We start from the raw sequence: 14210 nt of genomic DNA, 5'->3' as shown, positions 1-14210 counted from the left end.
GCTCCCTGCTCAGCAGAGAGCATGACCTGAGCCAAAGGCAGAGGCTTAACCTACTGAGCCACCCAGGCACCCCTCTTAATACTACTTTTTAGTTGACCTGTAACATGGCCCAGGCAGTGAGCCTCGAGTACACGGCCCTCCAAAAATGCCGTGCTGTGTGTGAATGTCTTACAATTAGCAAGACTTAAATTTACGTAGGCGTGCAGAAATGATCTTGAAACTTTTCCCTGCTCCCGTAACCTGTTTTTACACAAAGTCAGCCTTGGGTGGACTTGTGAACTCACTGTGTGGGGTAGGTTTTAAAAAGAGTATTTTCTTCTTTTTCGAGTTTACTATTTTTTATCAGGATCAATGTTGAATTTTATTGAATGCTTTTCTGCATCTAGTAAGATATTAATATCAGGAGATATTTTTCTTTTGATCTGTTATATAGTCAATTAATTCTTTTCTATTATCCTTTTATGATGTGTATGTGGATTCAGCTTGATGGTATTTATAATTTTGGCAGCATATTCATGAGTATAATTATCCTGTTGTTTTCCTTTTCCAAACTGACCTTGGTTGTTGGTACAGGTTATGGCAGCCTCGTAAGGTAGAAGGAGTCCTGCATTTTTCTTTCTTTCTCTTTTTTTAAGATTATCTCACTCACGGATCATATTATGTTCACACTGGGTTGTTTTTTTTTTTTTTCCTTCCTTTCTTTCTTTTTAAGATTTGTTTATTTATTTATTTATACACAGAGAGAGAACACAAGCAGTGGGAGAGGGAGAAGCAGACTCCTTGCTATGCAGGGAGCCCATGCAGGACTTGATCCCAGGACCCCGGGATCATGACTCGAGCCGAAGGCACATGCTTAATGACTGAGCCACCCAGGCGTCCCTTTCTTTTTCTTTTTTAAAGATTTTATCTATTTATTTGAAAGGCAGAGAGAGAGAGAGAGAGCGCACAAGAAGGGGGAAGGGCGGAGGAAGAGGGAGAAGCAGACTCCCCGATGAGCAGAGAGCCTCATGGGATCTGGGATCATGACCAGAGCTGAAGGCAGAGGCTTAACCGACTGAGCCCCCCATGCGCCCCTTCTGTTTGTTTACCCTGAAAAGTCAGGGGAGCGAAGCTGGGGAGAGATAAGGAATAGGAAGAAAGGTAGGTGTAAAACACATCGTCCCCCACAGCCTGTCTCTAGAGCTCTGAGACATTGTGAGTGCTACTCCACATAGCGGAAGGAGCCATTCTAGACCAACTTCACAGGGCAGACTCTCCCTGAAGAGGAAGCAAAAAAAAAAAAAAAAAAAAAAAAAAAATCAAAGGCCGTTCTTTTTTTTTTTTTCAATTAAACTTTTAGGGAACAAATACTTAGTTTCTTTATATATACATGAATCAAATTTTTCATAAATGTGAACATATTCTGTAGTTCTTTTTTTGTTCTCGTCATTTTCCTTGTTTTTGATTTTCCTCTCCTGAGCTCTTCCTTATTCATCACCCATGGATCTCAGCCTCCAGCAAATAAAACATATTATAGCCCAGGATGTATTTGTCTAGCTTTTTCTCCATGCACATGTAATCATACCAATGACGATCCGCCATTATTTATTCTGCAAGAATGGGTTCATATTATGCACACTTGAGTTTTTCATTCAGTAATGCCTCATGGAAATCCCTCAAAACCAACCGATACAGCTCTAATTTATTCTCTTAATGGTTATAAAAATCTCCTTTTGTGAGAATATACATAATTTATGGGATCATTCCCTTACTGATGGGCATTATTTCCAGGTTTGTCACTACAAACAAGGCTACAATAAATATTCTTGTAAACATGTCCTTTGTACCAGTAGTTTTATGTTTATGGGATGGATTCCCAGGAGTGAAATTGGAGGGGAGAAGGGTATGTGATATTTATTACATTTTAATAGACATTGTCAGATTATTTCCAAGAGGCTGTGACAATTTACATTTCTATCACAGGACAGGAGAGTGCCCTTCTCACTGCATCCTCTAGTTTTTACTCCATTTGTAGTCACTTGATGCTTTCAATTTAAAAACATTTTGGCATATAATGGGAGTAAAGCGATATCTCATTGTAGCATAAATTTGCATTTCCCAACCATAATTAATTTAAATAGTGTTGCTATTTGGATTAGCTCTTTCCTGAATTGTCTCTTTATTATTTGTGGGGGTGGGGGGGTATTTTTCTGAGTCTTTTTTTTTCTTCTTTTTTTTGCCAGTTTGTCAATGCCCTTTTTGTCTTATAGGTATTAATCTTTGGTCTGATCTGTGTATTATATTGTATCCCAAATCTTATTTTTCTATTAATTTTATAGAAAAATTTTTAAAGATCTTATTTATTTATTTGACAGACAGAGATCACAAGTAGGTAGAGAAGCAGGCAGAGAGAGAGGAGGAAGCAGGCTCCCTGCTGAGCAGATGCGGACCCATCGAGGGGCTCGATCCCAGGACCCTGGGATCATGATCTAAGCCAAAGGCAGAGGCTTTAACCCACTGTGCCACCCAGGCGCCCCTGTGGCAGTTTTTTTTCTTTTTTCTTTTTTTTTTTTTTTTGACCCACAAATGCATAAGGATGTTTACATAGTAAAATGTGTTTATCTTTTATTTTTGATGTCTTTCTGGTTTCCAGTCTCAGTTTGAAAGGTATTTGTCAACTTTAGGGTTATAGGTCAGAGCAAAGAGGTCCCAGGGCCATTGGGTGAGAGGTATTTACTCCAAGATTCCCCAGCCTGGATAGGGGATAATGAAGTGAAGAAGTTTTGCTTATGACTGGGTAGACTCAGTTCTCACAATGGCGAGAGAATCTGCTTCTGGCTAATGGACCAACCAGTGAGAATGAACCAGTGAGATAATATTACACCTTGGACCCATCCCATATTCAGGGACAGCTTATGTCACTACAGACTGACTTGGAGTCCAAGGTGAGAACTGATGGAGAGGGGAGTAGACTGACAAGGAAGTGCCTTTCCTCTCCCCACAAACAGGGTAGGACTTGAGAGATGAGAAGTCCACGTATGAGTGAGGAAGTGAAAGCTCAGAGAGGGCTGGGATTGGCCCAAGGCCACACAGCTTGTTTAGAGGCAGAGCTGGAATTTATTTATTTTATCTATCTATCTATCTATCTATCTATCTATCTATCTATTTTTTCTCACTGTAGCTCATACCCTCCCCAATGTCCATCACGCAGCCACTCTAACCTTCATACCCACTTCCCCTCCAGCAACCCTCAGTTCATTTCCTGAGATTAAGAGTCTCTATGGTTTCTCTCTCTCTGGTTTCACCTTGTTTCATTCCCCCCACCCCTTCCGCTATGATCCTCTGTCTTGTTTCTCAAATTCCTCATCTCAGTGAAATCATATGATAATTGTTTTTTTCTGATTGACTTATCTGGCTCAGCATAATAAACTCTAGTTCCATCCACATCATCACAAATGGCAAGATTTCATTTCTTTTGATGGCTGCATAGTATTCCATTGTATATAGATACCACATCTTCTTTATCCATTCATCTGCTGATGGACATCTAGGTTCTTTCCATAGTTTGCCTATTGTGGACATCGCTGCTATAAACATTCGGGTGTACATGCCCTTTTGGATCACTGCATTAATATCTTTGGGTAAATACCCAGTGGTGCGATTGCTGGGGCATAGGGTAGCTCTATTTTCAACTTTCTGAGGAACCTCCATGCTGATTTCCAGAGTGGCTGCACCAGCTTGCATTCCCATGACAGTGTAGGAGGATTCCCCTTTGCGGAGCTGGAACTGAAGTTCGGTCTGCTAACTCAAAGGCCTGTGCTTTTCCCAGATTCCATAGACTCAACTCTTGGTAGAATTTTGGTCATAACCATACAGTGTCATTGAAAGCTAACTGTGGGCCAGGCACTGTTCTGAGCACCTAGCATGCACTGTCCTATTTCGCCATCATAAAAGTCTAGGAGAAGGGACCTCATATGTCCTCAAGGAGAGAACTGAGGCATAGAGAAAATGAAATACTTCATCCAAGGTTACATGGTTAAAAATTGGCAGGGCTCCAATTCAAACTGAGGGTAACTCCAATAACCTATACTGTTAGGTAAGCTTATGTTACACAGCCTTTTGACAGACGTTCCCCACCTCTCTTCCTCTCTTTTGCTTTCTCTCCTTTGTAAAATTGATTAGTGTACATATTTATTCTGTTTGCTTCTCTGCTTTCCAGCAGATCACTTTTAAGGTTGTTTTTCTGCCACTGTAGTGAGTTCAGCTGAGTAGAGTTCGTTGGGGGATTGTTCCTTGGCCAGGCCTTGGTTACCAATGGAGTAATTGACTTCACGAAGTGTATTTGTTGATGTTCTATATTACAAAGACAAAGTAAACAAAGGGGACGAGTTGGAGAGGAGCGACCACGGAGATACAGTTTTCCTTCTATCTCCACATGGGGTTTGCTGGGCTCCCCAAGGTTCTCCCAGACCACCATGGTTTACCACAGATTATTCAGAGTCGATGAGGGTGCCAGTCATAAGCTGTGCTGGTTCTTGCTCAAGAGTAAGGAGAAAAATCTAGAATACAAGATAGGGACGGCCAAGGTTTTCCCACTCTCCGTTGTCATGCTCACTTTGCTGAAGGTGGTGGGAAAGTCTTTTCTTCTAGTAGAGTCAACAAATATTTTTTAAGCCTGTGCTGGGTGCAGAGCAAGGCGCCAGGCGTTGTGGAGACTCCAAATACCCTGGCTTTAGTCCGTGCCCAATATCCTTAGGGAGGCAGATACGGATCCTCTTTGACTTAAAATTGATAGCATGAAGCGTCCTACTCAGGGTCAGATCCAAATACACAGGAAATGCAGGAGAGAGGTGAGTTTTCAGTGGGAGTCTGGGAAGTCATTCTAGCATGATGTACTAATAAAAACACCACTCTATTTGAACAGACGGATTTGTGGGAGGTGTGGGGAGGACACACAGGTGGTGTTTTTATTCAGGAGTTCAGAGACCTGGGCTCTGGCCCCACGTCTAATGTCCTTACCAGTTGTGTGACCTCACCCAAGTCACTTAATCTCTCTGATTAAATTTCTTCATCTCTAATGTGGGGACATTAAAAAGTACCTACCTAGTAGGTTTGTTTGGAGGGTTTTAGCCCAGTATTTGTTTGGCCCATCAGAGGCTCTCAGTGAATGCTTGAAAAGAAGTGTGTGGGCACCGAGCACTCATGGGTGTGTGTTGGAAGAGCGTTTGTGGGTAGGCAGGTGGGGAAGGGCTAAAGGTGACTGGGTGTGGACGGGTGGGGATGACAAAATTGGGGGAGGATGATGGGGTGAGAGATAAGACTAGAAAGCTACATAAGAATCAAAGAGTGGAAACTCTTAGATTTTACTCTGCTGGAGACAGAGCTCACCATGTTTTTGATCTGGCGATTAGAAAGTGCCCTCGGGTCATGGAAGAAATGACCAGACCTTGTGGTTGTAGACTCAAATATTTACTTAGTGTCTATTTAGAGCAACAGATTGTACCGTGCCTGAAGCTATACCCCTACCCCATCCTTCTCTTTGTCTTAAAGACTGTCCTGCCCCCCTACCCCCCAACTTCCCCACCCCTGTGCTTGGAGACCTAGAGGACAAAGGTGATTTGAGCTTGGGCAGGGGTGGGGGGTGGGGAGCAACCCTAAATCATGTCTCATCCACTCACATCCTCCAAACCAGCTCCTTCCGCGTTTCTTCATACAGGCTCCAAAACATAATGGGGTTAGAGGGAGAGGCTTACAAGGTCAGCCAAAGATGTCAAGCCACATGAGATCTGATTCCATGGAACCGTTTTTTCTTCCCTGGAACAACAGTCTGCAAGATGGTAAAGAAGGCGGAGGAGCCAATAAATCGGGCACAGAGGGGCCTTCCTGCTGCCAACCCATCCTCTGGAGAATGGAATCCTGAGGGCAGATTTAGGGACTGAAATCCAAAGCTGGGGAACTGCCAAAGCGCCCTGCCTGGGCCTGCCAAGTTCAGGGGGAACTTCTGCAAACTTTCTTTGCAACACTTACAGTCAGCTGTTGTGGTGGTGGCAATGCTGTCCCCACGGAGGGAATTATTGACTATGGGGTTGGAGGGGAACTAGACTAGGCCGGGGTATTTATTTAGCTCACGAAGCTTAACCACCAATGTTAGACCCATGACTCCGGCAATCCTTTCTGATTAAAAAGCTGCTGGGAGCTGATTTGTCCCCCCTGACCCTTCCCCCCCATTCCTTTATTACTGTTCTTTGGAAGAAAGTCTAAGAGCTGAGCCTATCGTGGGAGTTGATTTCAAGTCAATGATTAATGGCACGATCATACGTGTTTTCTTTCTGAATTAACCCATGTGACCCATGGCATTTGCCCCTCGTGTTAACCATTAGACACAGAAACGAGTCCTGTATTTATCTGGGTGGTGGAATCCTGGGGCCGGTTGTCTCACTTTGTAGTGAGAGGACTCTGCAAAGGGCAGGCCTTTTCCGGAGGCGTGGGGCTGGGAGGCCTGCCTCCTGTGCCTCTGAGCCCTGCCTCCTGTCCCTCTGGAGGAAGGAGTTCTGTTGGCCTCTGTTTGCTCCGCGCCACTGAGGCTTGTCACCGTGGGACCTTTAAGTGCTTCGTGTAAAAGTCCCTTGATGATGGATTGCTAACCAAATCTAGACCCAGCCCAGGCCGTTGTGTACTTCGAATGAATCAGGCCTCTTTCTTTAAAAATGTCTGCTTTTCTTACAGCAAACAGAGTTTTTACTCTTCGAACTCTTTCCGTACTTAATGGGAAAAGAGGCGGTCTGTAGAGGTGCTCTTGCCAAGAGATTAGTTTTAGGTAAAGTCAGCTTAAATTTCAGCAAGAAAAGGAAAAGTCTGATTTTCAGTTTCTGTGCTGCCCCTCCTCCTGCCAGGAATCGTGTTGAGCCCAGCACCCCTCACACCTCCTGCCTTCATTGCATTGCCTGAAATTGTGTGTATGTGTGGTTTTTGGTTTGTTAAGGGCTTGTGATGCCATGGAGGGGTAGGGAGGCGGGATGGGAGCTGTTTAGTTCATACTTTTCTGGCTTTGGAGAGGATCACCTTCACTTTATTTGTTCCCTTAATAAGAATCGCGTGGGTATATGGCGAGGGAGAGAGAAAGACAGCAACAGAGAGCCAGAGCCAGAGAGAGAGAATGTTGGTGGGGGTAGGATGTAGTTTAAGGACTTTGTTTTATTTAATGACTTCAATTTGTTGTAAGTGTTGTTGTTCAATTAGTTTATTTTTAAAGACTTATTCATTAGAGAGAAAAAAATGAGCAGGGGGAGGGGCAAAGGCAGAGGAGAGGGAGAGAGAGAATCCCACGCAGACTCCCTGTTGAGCGTAGAACCCCACATGCGGCTCTACCTCATCATCCTGAGAGCATGACCGGAGCTGAAATCAAGAGCAGGATGCCCAACCGACTGAGCCACCCAGACCCCCGATTTTTAATTTATTTTGAGATTAAATAACATTAAATGAGGATGTGGCTTTTTTCTGTTTATTGAAAGAAAGCATGCGTGGGTGAATGAATCCTGGAGTCTATCTGACATGTAACATTGTGCCAATTTTAGGTATATAACTTGCTGACTTGATACATTTAATGTCTTGTATGATGATCGCCACTGTAGCCATCATTAACACCTCTATCACTTTACATAATTACCGTCTCTTTTTTTGTGGTGGAAATAATTAAGATCTAATCTCTCTGCCAGTTATTGTCTAGATTCACTATCCTGTGCCCTGGGTCTCCAGGACAGATTTATCTACTAGCGGTGAGTTTGTACCCTAAATAACAAGGCACATACAACCAAGAAAGCATGAATTTTAAAAGTCTGGGAAAAGTTAGTATAAAGTCTTCTGATACACACTTGGATCGCACCTAGATGGCTCTCCTCTCCGTCCGTCTTCTCTAAAGGCAAATGGGGAAAGGCACTCATTTCTCAAAGCCCAGCCCGTAGGCATCCCTCTCAGAAGTCTGCCCTGATCACCCCTGCTAGGAATCTTCCCTCTTCTACAAACCCTCCTGCACTTTGTCGAAGTGTCTCTTAAACCTGTTTCCGATTGCAGTTCCGTTTCTGAAGGCTGTTTTGGCATCGCTGCCGTGCCTAACGCGGGTTTTGTGTAGAGGTAAGCAGGCACCTGAGGGTATCGATTCAAAAAATATTTACAATGTAAACAAAGGGATGATCTGGAAATTCTGAGAAAAAGAAAAGGATCAGGTAGTTAGATGGATAAGAGGAGACATCTCAGGTACCCGCCTGCCACAGAGCCACACCCCACGGTCACAGTGTCACAGGAAGCTAGGAATGCGTTTACCCAGGAGGAGGAAGTGAGAGAACAATCAGCAAGGTCCCCGGCGACTGGGCCTGGGAGGGGGCAGGCTTCCTCTGTCCCTGGGGCTCTCGATGGCCTGTCCTTTCACTCTTCTGGCTTCATGTATTTGATTTATTTGGGGGTCCTTGAAGCCAGATGTCCTGTCTTTGGATCCTGACTCAAGTTTTTAATTTATCTACATTTTCTTCTGAAAACCTGCCGTGGACAAAGCCTTGGAACCCTACGGCGGGCTGTGTCCTGCTGCTCCCTGAATGTGTCCCTCTACACTTTCTGTATCCCTTTTGTATCATGGGAATGCCGGATTCCTATTTCCAGCTGCCTATCTAATATTTTCTGGTGGCTGTCTGGTTGGCAGCTTAGGGTTGATGTGTCCAAACCATACCCTTGACCTTGCGCAGTGCACACCTGCTTTTCCCCTAGCTGCCCTGCTCCCCAAGATGTCAGATCCAGTCCTCAGCTGTTCAGCCATTTATCTGGCAGTTCTCTGGATGCTTCTCTTGCCTTCCAACTCCATATCCAGTGCCTCAGCAGTACTGCAGATATAGCCCTAATTCACCCAAGCACCTCTCCCCACCCCCACTGTGGCTTTGAGCCGCCGCCATCTTATGCGCAGCTCCTTGTAATGGCATCTGAGTTACCTGTTTCTGTCCTTGTCCTGCCTTCATGAAGTCTTCTCAGCAGGCAGGACGATGGCCAAATCTGTCATTCCGTGCTCTGTATCTTCCAGGGGTTTCCTTAATCTTCCAGGATGAAATGAGAAGCCCCTCCTGCTGCCTTCAAACTCTGACATGATGGCCCTCTCCCCCTTCTTCATTCCATCCCCTGTCATTCTCACCTCCACACAGACCTTGCTGCTTCTGAAATGTGCTGTGTGCCTGCTTCAGGTCCCCTCTACACCTGGAATGTTCTTCCTCCAACTGTTCAAATCATGTCATCAGAGAGGACATCCTGATACTCTCTCTCCCAAACAGCAGACCTCTCTCATCACCGTCTGTTCCCTGCTCTTCCTGAATTTCCGTAGTCCTTCGAGTTTGTCAAGGTTGTTATTTTACCACCCATGTGAGTAAATGCTCTGTGAAAGCAGTGACTTCTTTTGTTTGCTTGACCTAGCACTGTGCCTAGACCTGGGAGGTACTCATTAAATCTTGGCTGAATGAACTGTTTGAGGTCCAGAGAGGAACACTTTGGATGATGGTTATTATGGGATGCTGTAGCCCATGGCAACTATTGGGGTCTAAGGAATGAGTGAAAAGGCCAAGGAGCATAGGGTAGAATGAACCCACCTCTGAGTTAAATTCTTCTGTTTCCTACTATGAATGGTTTAGCTCTTTTGTATTATTGTCTCAAGAGAATGAGACAACTTTAATGGCTACTCAAGTTAGTAGGGTCTTATGCCATGGACATATCCACATGTATAACATCCTAGCCACCTTTCCCAACTGTTTCGAACCATGCCAGAATGAATAACTGTTCTGTATTTGATCTTGGTCTGACAAACACTCTCACTGCTGCCTACAATCACAATACGATCTGGATTCTCCCGTCAAGAGACTAACAGTCTATTCTGGACACCACCAAGAAGATCCAGTGATCTGGGCACCTGCGTGGTTCAGTTGGTTAAGTATCTGCCTTTAGCTCAGGTCGTAGCTCCAGGGTCCTGGGATCGAACCCCTCATCCGGCTCCCTGCTCAGTGGGGAGTCTGCCTCTCCCTCTGCCCCTCACTCTGCTCTCATGCTCTCTTTCTCTCTCTCAAATAAACACATAAAATATTAAGAAGAAGAAGAAGGAAGAGGAGGAAGAGGGGGAGAGGGAGGAGGAGGAGTAAGATCCAAGGTTCTGATAAAGTTCTAAACCATTCTGAACCATGGATTAGGAACTCTGATTTGTATTGCATTTTGGACTTTCTTATTCTTTAAGCAACAACAATAACAATAATGCTAATAGCAATTTTTAAAACCCTTAAAGATTATGTAAGAGAACCAATTACTAACTATCTTACTGGGAAATCTTGGAAGTACAGCTAGGCCTAAAAATGGAAAGGATTGTGGCTTCATGTTCAGAATGGTGGACTCAACATACTTATCTAAGTTAGCTTTCTCCCCAAATGCAACTGAAATTAAAGAAAAGACTTTAAATTCCTAAGGACAGAGAGAATAGGAGAGGAGAGAGCAGCAACACAATTTTGGAAGCTGGTGAGAGATGGACATGTAATAACCGAATTAGCAGATTGGAAAAAGCCATAGCTCATATGGCAGTGAAGAATGTGAGGAGACCAACCTGCACAAAAGGCATAGATACTTCTAGAACTGTGCATGAAGGAGGAGCTCCTATAGGAAGTAGCGTGAATGAACTTGAAAAGTTATTGTATCTCTAGATCACCTTCTCCAGTCCAAGCCTCTGAGTATTACACAAACCTGAAAGATGTTTAGAACTTTATTTTCTGGAAAAATAGAGGATCCTTCCCTAGTGAGAGATATCAGGTGGATGGGCAAACATGGCTGAAATAGGGGGATTAAGTGATTGTGTGCAGATTGAATACCAATGGTACAGATCCCTACCCCAACCCCAAACTGGCAAAAGAAACTTTAAGGCCCAAGTCATAAAGGGAGAATGAACAAAAATTAGAACTCAGTGTAACCAGCAGGGTCTTGGGCCTTCACAGAGTGATAATCATAATGTTTAACAACCCACAAGGGCACCAGACAATTGGAAAGATGCCAGACATAAGCAATCGGTGAGCCTGCATGATATGGTTGTGTGGTCTGTGCACTGCACAACTATAGGCCCTAGCCTGGCCATAACAGGAACCAAGCTGAACATGTGTTCTAGCCTTGGGTGTTCTGTCCTGACTTTTGATTTGACTTGAATGGCTTACACGTAGAGCCAAGGGTATCTCCAGAATGATGTCTTCTCCAGAATAACTGGTTATTCTAAGAGTGGGAACACATTCTGCAGCAGGATCATCCTGCCGGTCCCAATTTTTTCCCTTGACATTTCATATTAGTCGATTCATTTTGGACTCATCATTGTTAATGAAATAAACACAAAAAGCGACTCCTGCTGGGAAAAGAAAGATAACTACTCCAAGCTTGTCCCCCAATCAGTGTAGTTGAAAAGCGATGTTAATTGAAAACAGTTTAACTCAGCAAAACTCACAAAGTTCTCTCAAATGTGTTTGCTAAATTAATCACTTGAATGTTTATCCTGCATTCTTAAAACAAGACCATTTACAAATGGGTGACCTGACTTGCAACTTTCCATTGATTTTTGGGATGGGGGAGCAAGAGGAGAGACAGGAGGATCTAGAATTCTGGGATAACAAGGCACCTTGCTCTTCCTTTTCTGATTAGCCTAGTCCTTACTCTGAACAGCGCTTCTGGTTTTAATGAGCTCCAGGCTTGTCTGAGAAAATAACCAGGGCAAATTTCTTTAGTTCGTGTCTGAATTTAGGCAAAGGTTAAAAAAAAAAGTTGCAGTTGGTAACCCATTGCCTGCTCTAGAGTTTAAGCCTTCTGGAAGCTTGCATTTCAACTACGTTTTCTTAATTTATTGTGTGGAAGAACGATCCAGAAAGTTAATGTGTTCCTTTCTTATAAACAGTGAGTTGTAAATCATTCACTAGTTCCCTAACTGGAATCCTTGTAAGGAGAGAAGGAAATGCTTTAGGGCCCGCTAGCCCCTCCCTTTGTCCCAGGCTTTGGCCGTTACCCCCTGGATGCCCAGAGAAGCCATGCTCTCTGGGGTCTGGCTGCAGACTGGCACTCTGGGTGCGAGGCTTTGGGCAGGGTTCAAACTAGATCTGGGGCTGCTGCCTGTTGTGTTTTGAGGTGGAGCCGCGGGTGTGGCTGAAAACAAAAATAATTTCATCCTGATGAACCGGATGGTCAGGACTGGTGTCAGCAGGGTGGGGCCCTGCTTGCTGGTGGCCAAGCTCAAGGTGAGAGCCTGGAGTCACACTCTTTATCTGTGGCTCCTGACCCCGGGGTCAGTGTGCCAGTGAACCTGGCTGCTTCAGACATGCCTCGTGATACATACTGTGGAACGTGGTTCTGAAAAAAACAGATGTTGGTCATCAGCCAGCAGGGATGGAAGCCTGAGCTTCTTCCTTGGAAAAATCTGGAAGAGTTGTGGCTTCATTTCTTGGTGGACTCAAAAAGAGGTCTCTGAGACAAATGGCCTTTGGAATATTCATGTGAGCGTGAGGAAGTCGATATGCTTAACTCCAGCTCTCATGTGAACCTTCAGCCCTTGCTTTGAGTTTCTGTCCAGAGCCACCTCCTGCCCTTCTCCCACCAGTGCTGTCCTGTGTCCTGGGGCACCGGCTGAGGCATCCAGCACATGTTTGAGGCCTGTCTGCAGGTCAGCAAGTCCCTGTCACTTGTCCGGACCCCTGGTCTTGGCTTTCTTGAGGGGACTTCTCATGTCACCTGGCATGTGTGTAACCCTCATGAATAGAATGGTGGAGCAGCCCTTGTATGCTCCCGAGAACTCAGCCTATGGATTCAACTTCAGTTTTTAAACAGAGTTAGAAGACAATAAGCAAAGGCCCTGTAGGTCTCTGCTAAACATCAGCCTGTGGTGAGCTCCCTGAGGACTGGTCCTTGAAGGAAGCTTTCTCCGAAAAAGTTGATCTAGTAGGGACACTCTAAGTCTTACTCCTCCGGAAATGTGGCTGTGAGTTCAGTTTAATGGATGTAAACCTTCTTCTAGAACAAGGGCCTTACACATGCTCTTGGCCTTGGTGCCATCTTCTTGGAAATCTCTGCACCATGAGAGAAAGAAGCAAATGTGCAGGTTGCAGTGTATAACAAAGATGAGGCCCAGGTCCGAGTGGACCGCTGGCTTGAGCACCCTTGGAGGCCATAGGGGTAGAAATAAGGAAAGCCAGAGGCCAGGGATGCCAGTTCTAATTGTTGGACAATATGCCTACTTTCTAGAGCTTGCCTCCAGGGATTTAGAACATCCATTGCCATCCATTGACTGCAAGGACCACCCTTGGGAGACCTGCCTTGCTCAACCTGAAGCAGTGTTTTTTGGTTCTTTGCTCTGCACCTGGGACTTTTGGGACTGATCCTGTTTTCATCAGGCTCAGTGTAACCTGCGTACAATAAATCATCTCTTCTGCTGTCTTAGCTGAAGGCAAAAAAAGGTGGGGGGTGGTCCTCATGCTGGGGCAGATCTTGCTGCTCCACTTCCCAGCTGCGTGACCTTGGAAAAATTACTTAACCCTTCTGAGTTTCAAGCTCCTTATTTTTTAAATGGCAATGTTAATACCTGCCCTGTAAGGTTGGCTCGTTGGAAGATTCAACGAGATCATCAAAGGCGGGTGAAGTGACAGCATCTAATATGTGAGAAAATGGTTTATTACATATGTGGTGGTATGAGGCATAAAGAGAAGAAGACATGGCCCTACCAGTCCACAGCTTATGGTGTCGGGGGAAGGTAGATCCATGACCAGGTCATTTCGGTAGGGTGTGGGAGCAGAATGCTCACAGCACACAGATGGCGTGAGATGAGCTCAGCCGAGGCCCAGAACCTGGTACTACCTGAATATCTTTGTTTTGTTTTGTAATCGCCTGATAGTGATGTGTTTTCTGGCCAGTGGGAGTTATGGGTGTAATTAGGTGGGGCAGGGGAGACCAAAGGCCAGGCACCATCTGGGGAAAATGTGGGCGTGGGGAACAGTGTGGTGGGGAGGGCTTGGCAGTGCCATACATGGTCTACAGGGGTGCTACTTGCTGGAGAGGCAAGAACCTGTGTTCAACACCAGCAATAAGGTTCAAGACAGCCTGTTGCACTACTCCATCTCTCTTTACCCAGCCCGTACAGACAGTAGTCCAGATTGTGGAAATACTCGCAAGCGTACCCATTGCTGAGACTTTCTTTCTCTTCT

Source organism: Mustela nivalis (assembly GCF_964662115.1).
Source record: "Mustela nivalis genome assembly, chromosome: 4".
In the NCBI taxonomy this organism is placed as follows: Eukaryota; Metazoa; Chordata; class Mammalia; order Carnivora; family Mustelidae; genus Mustela; species Mustela nivalis.
Note: the sequence above shows the minus strand (reverse complement) of the source record.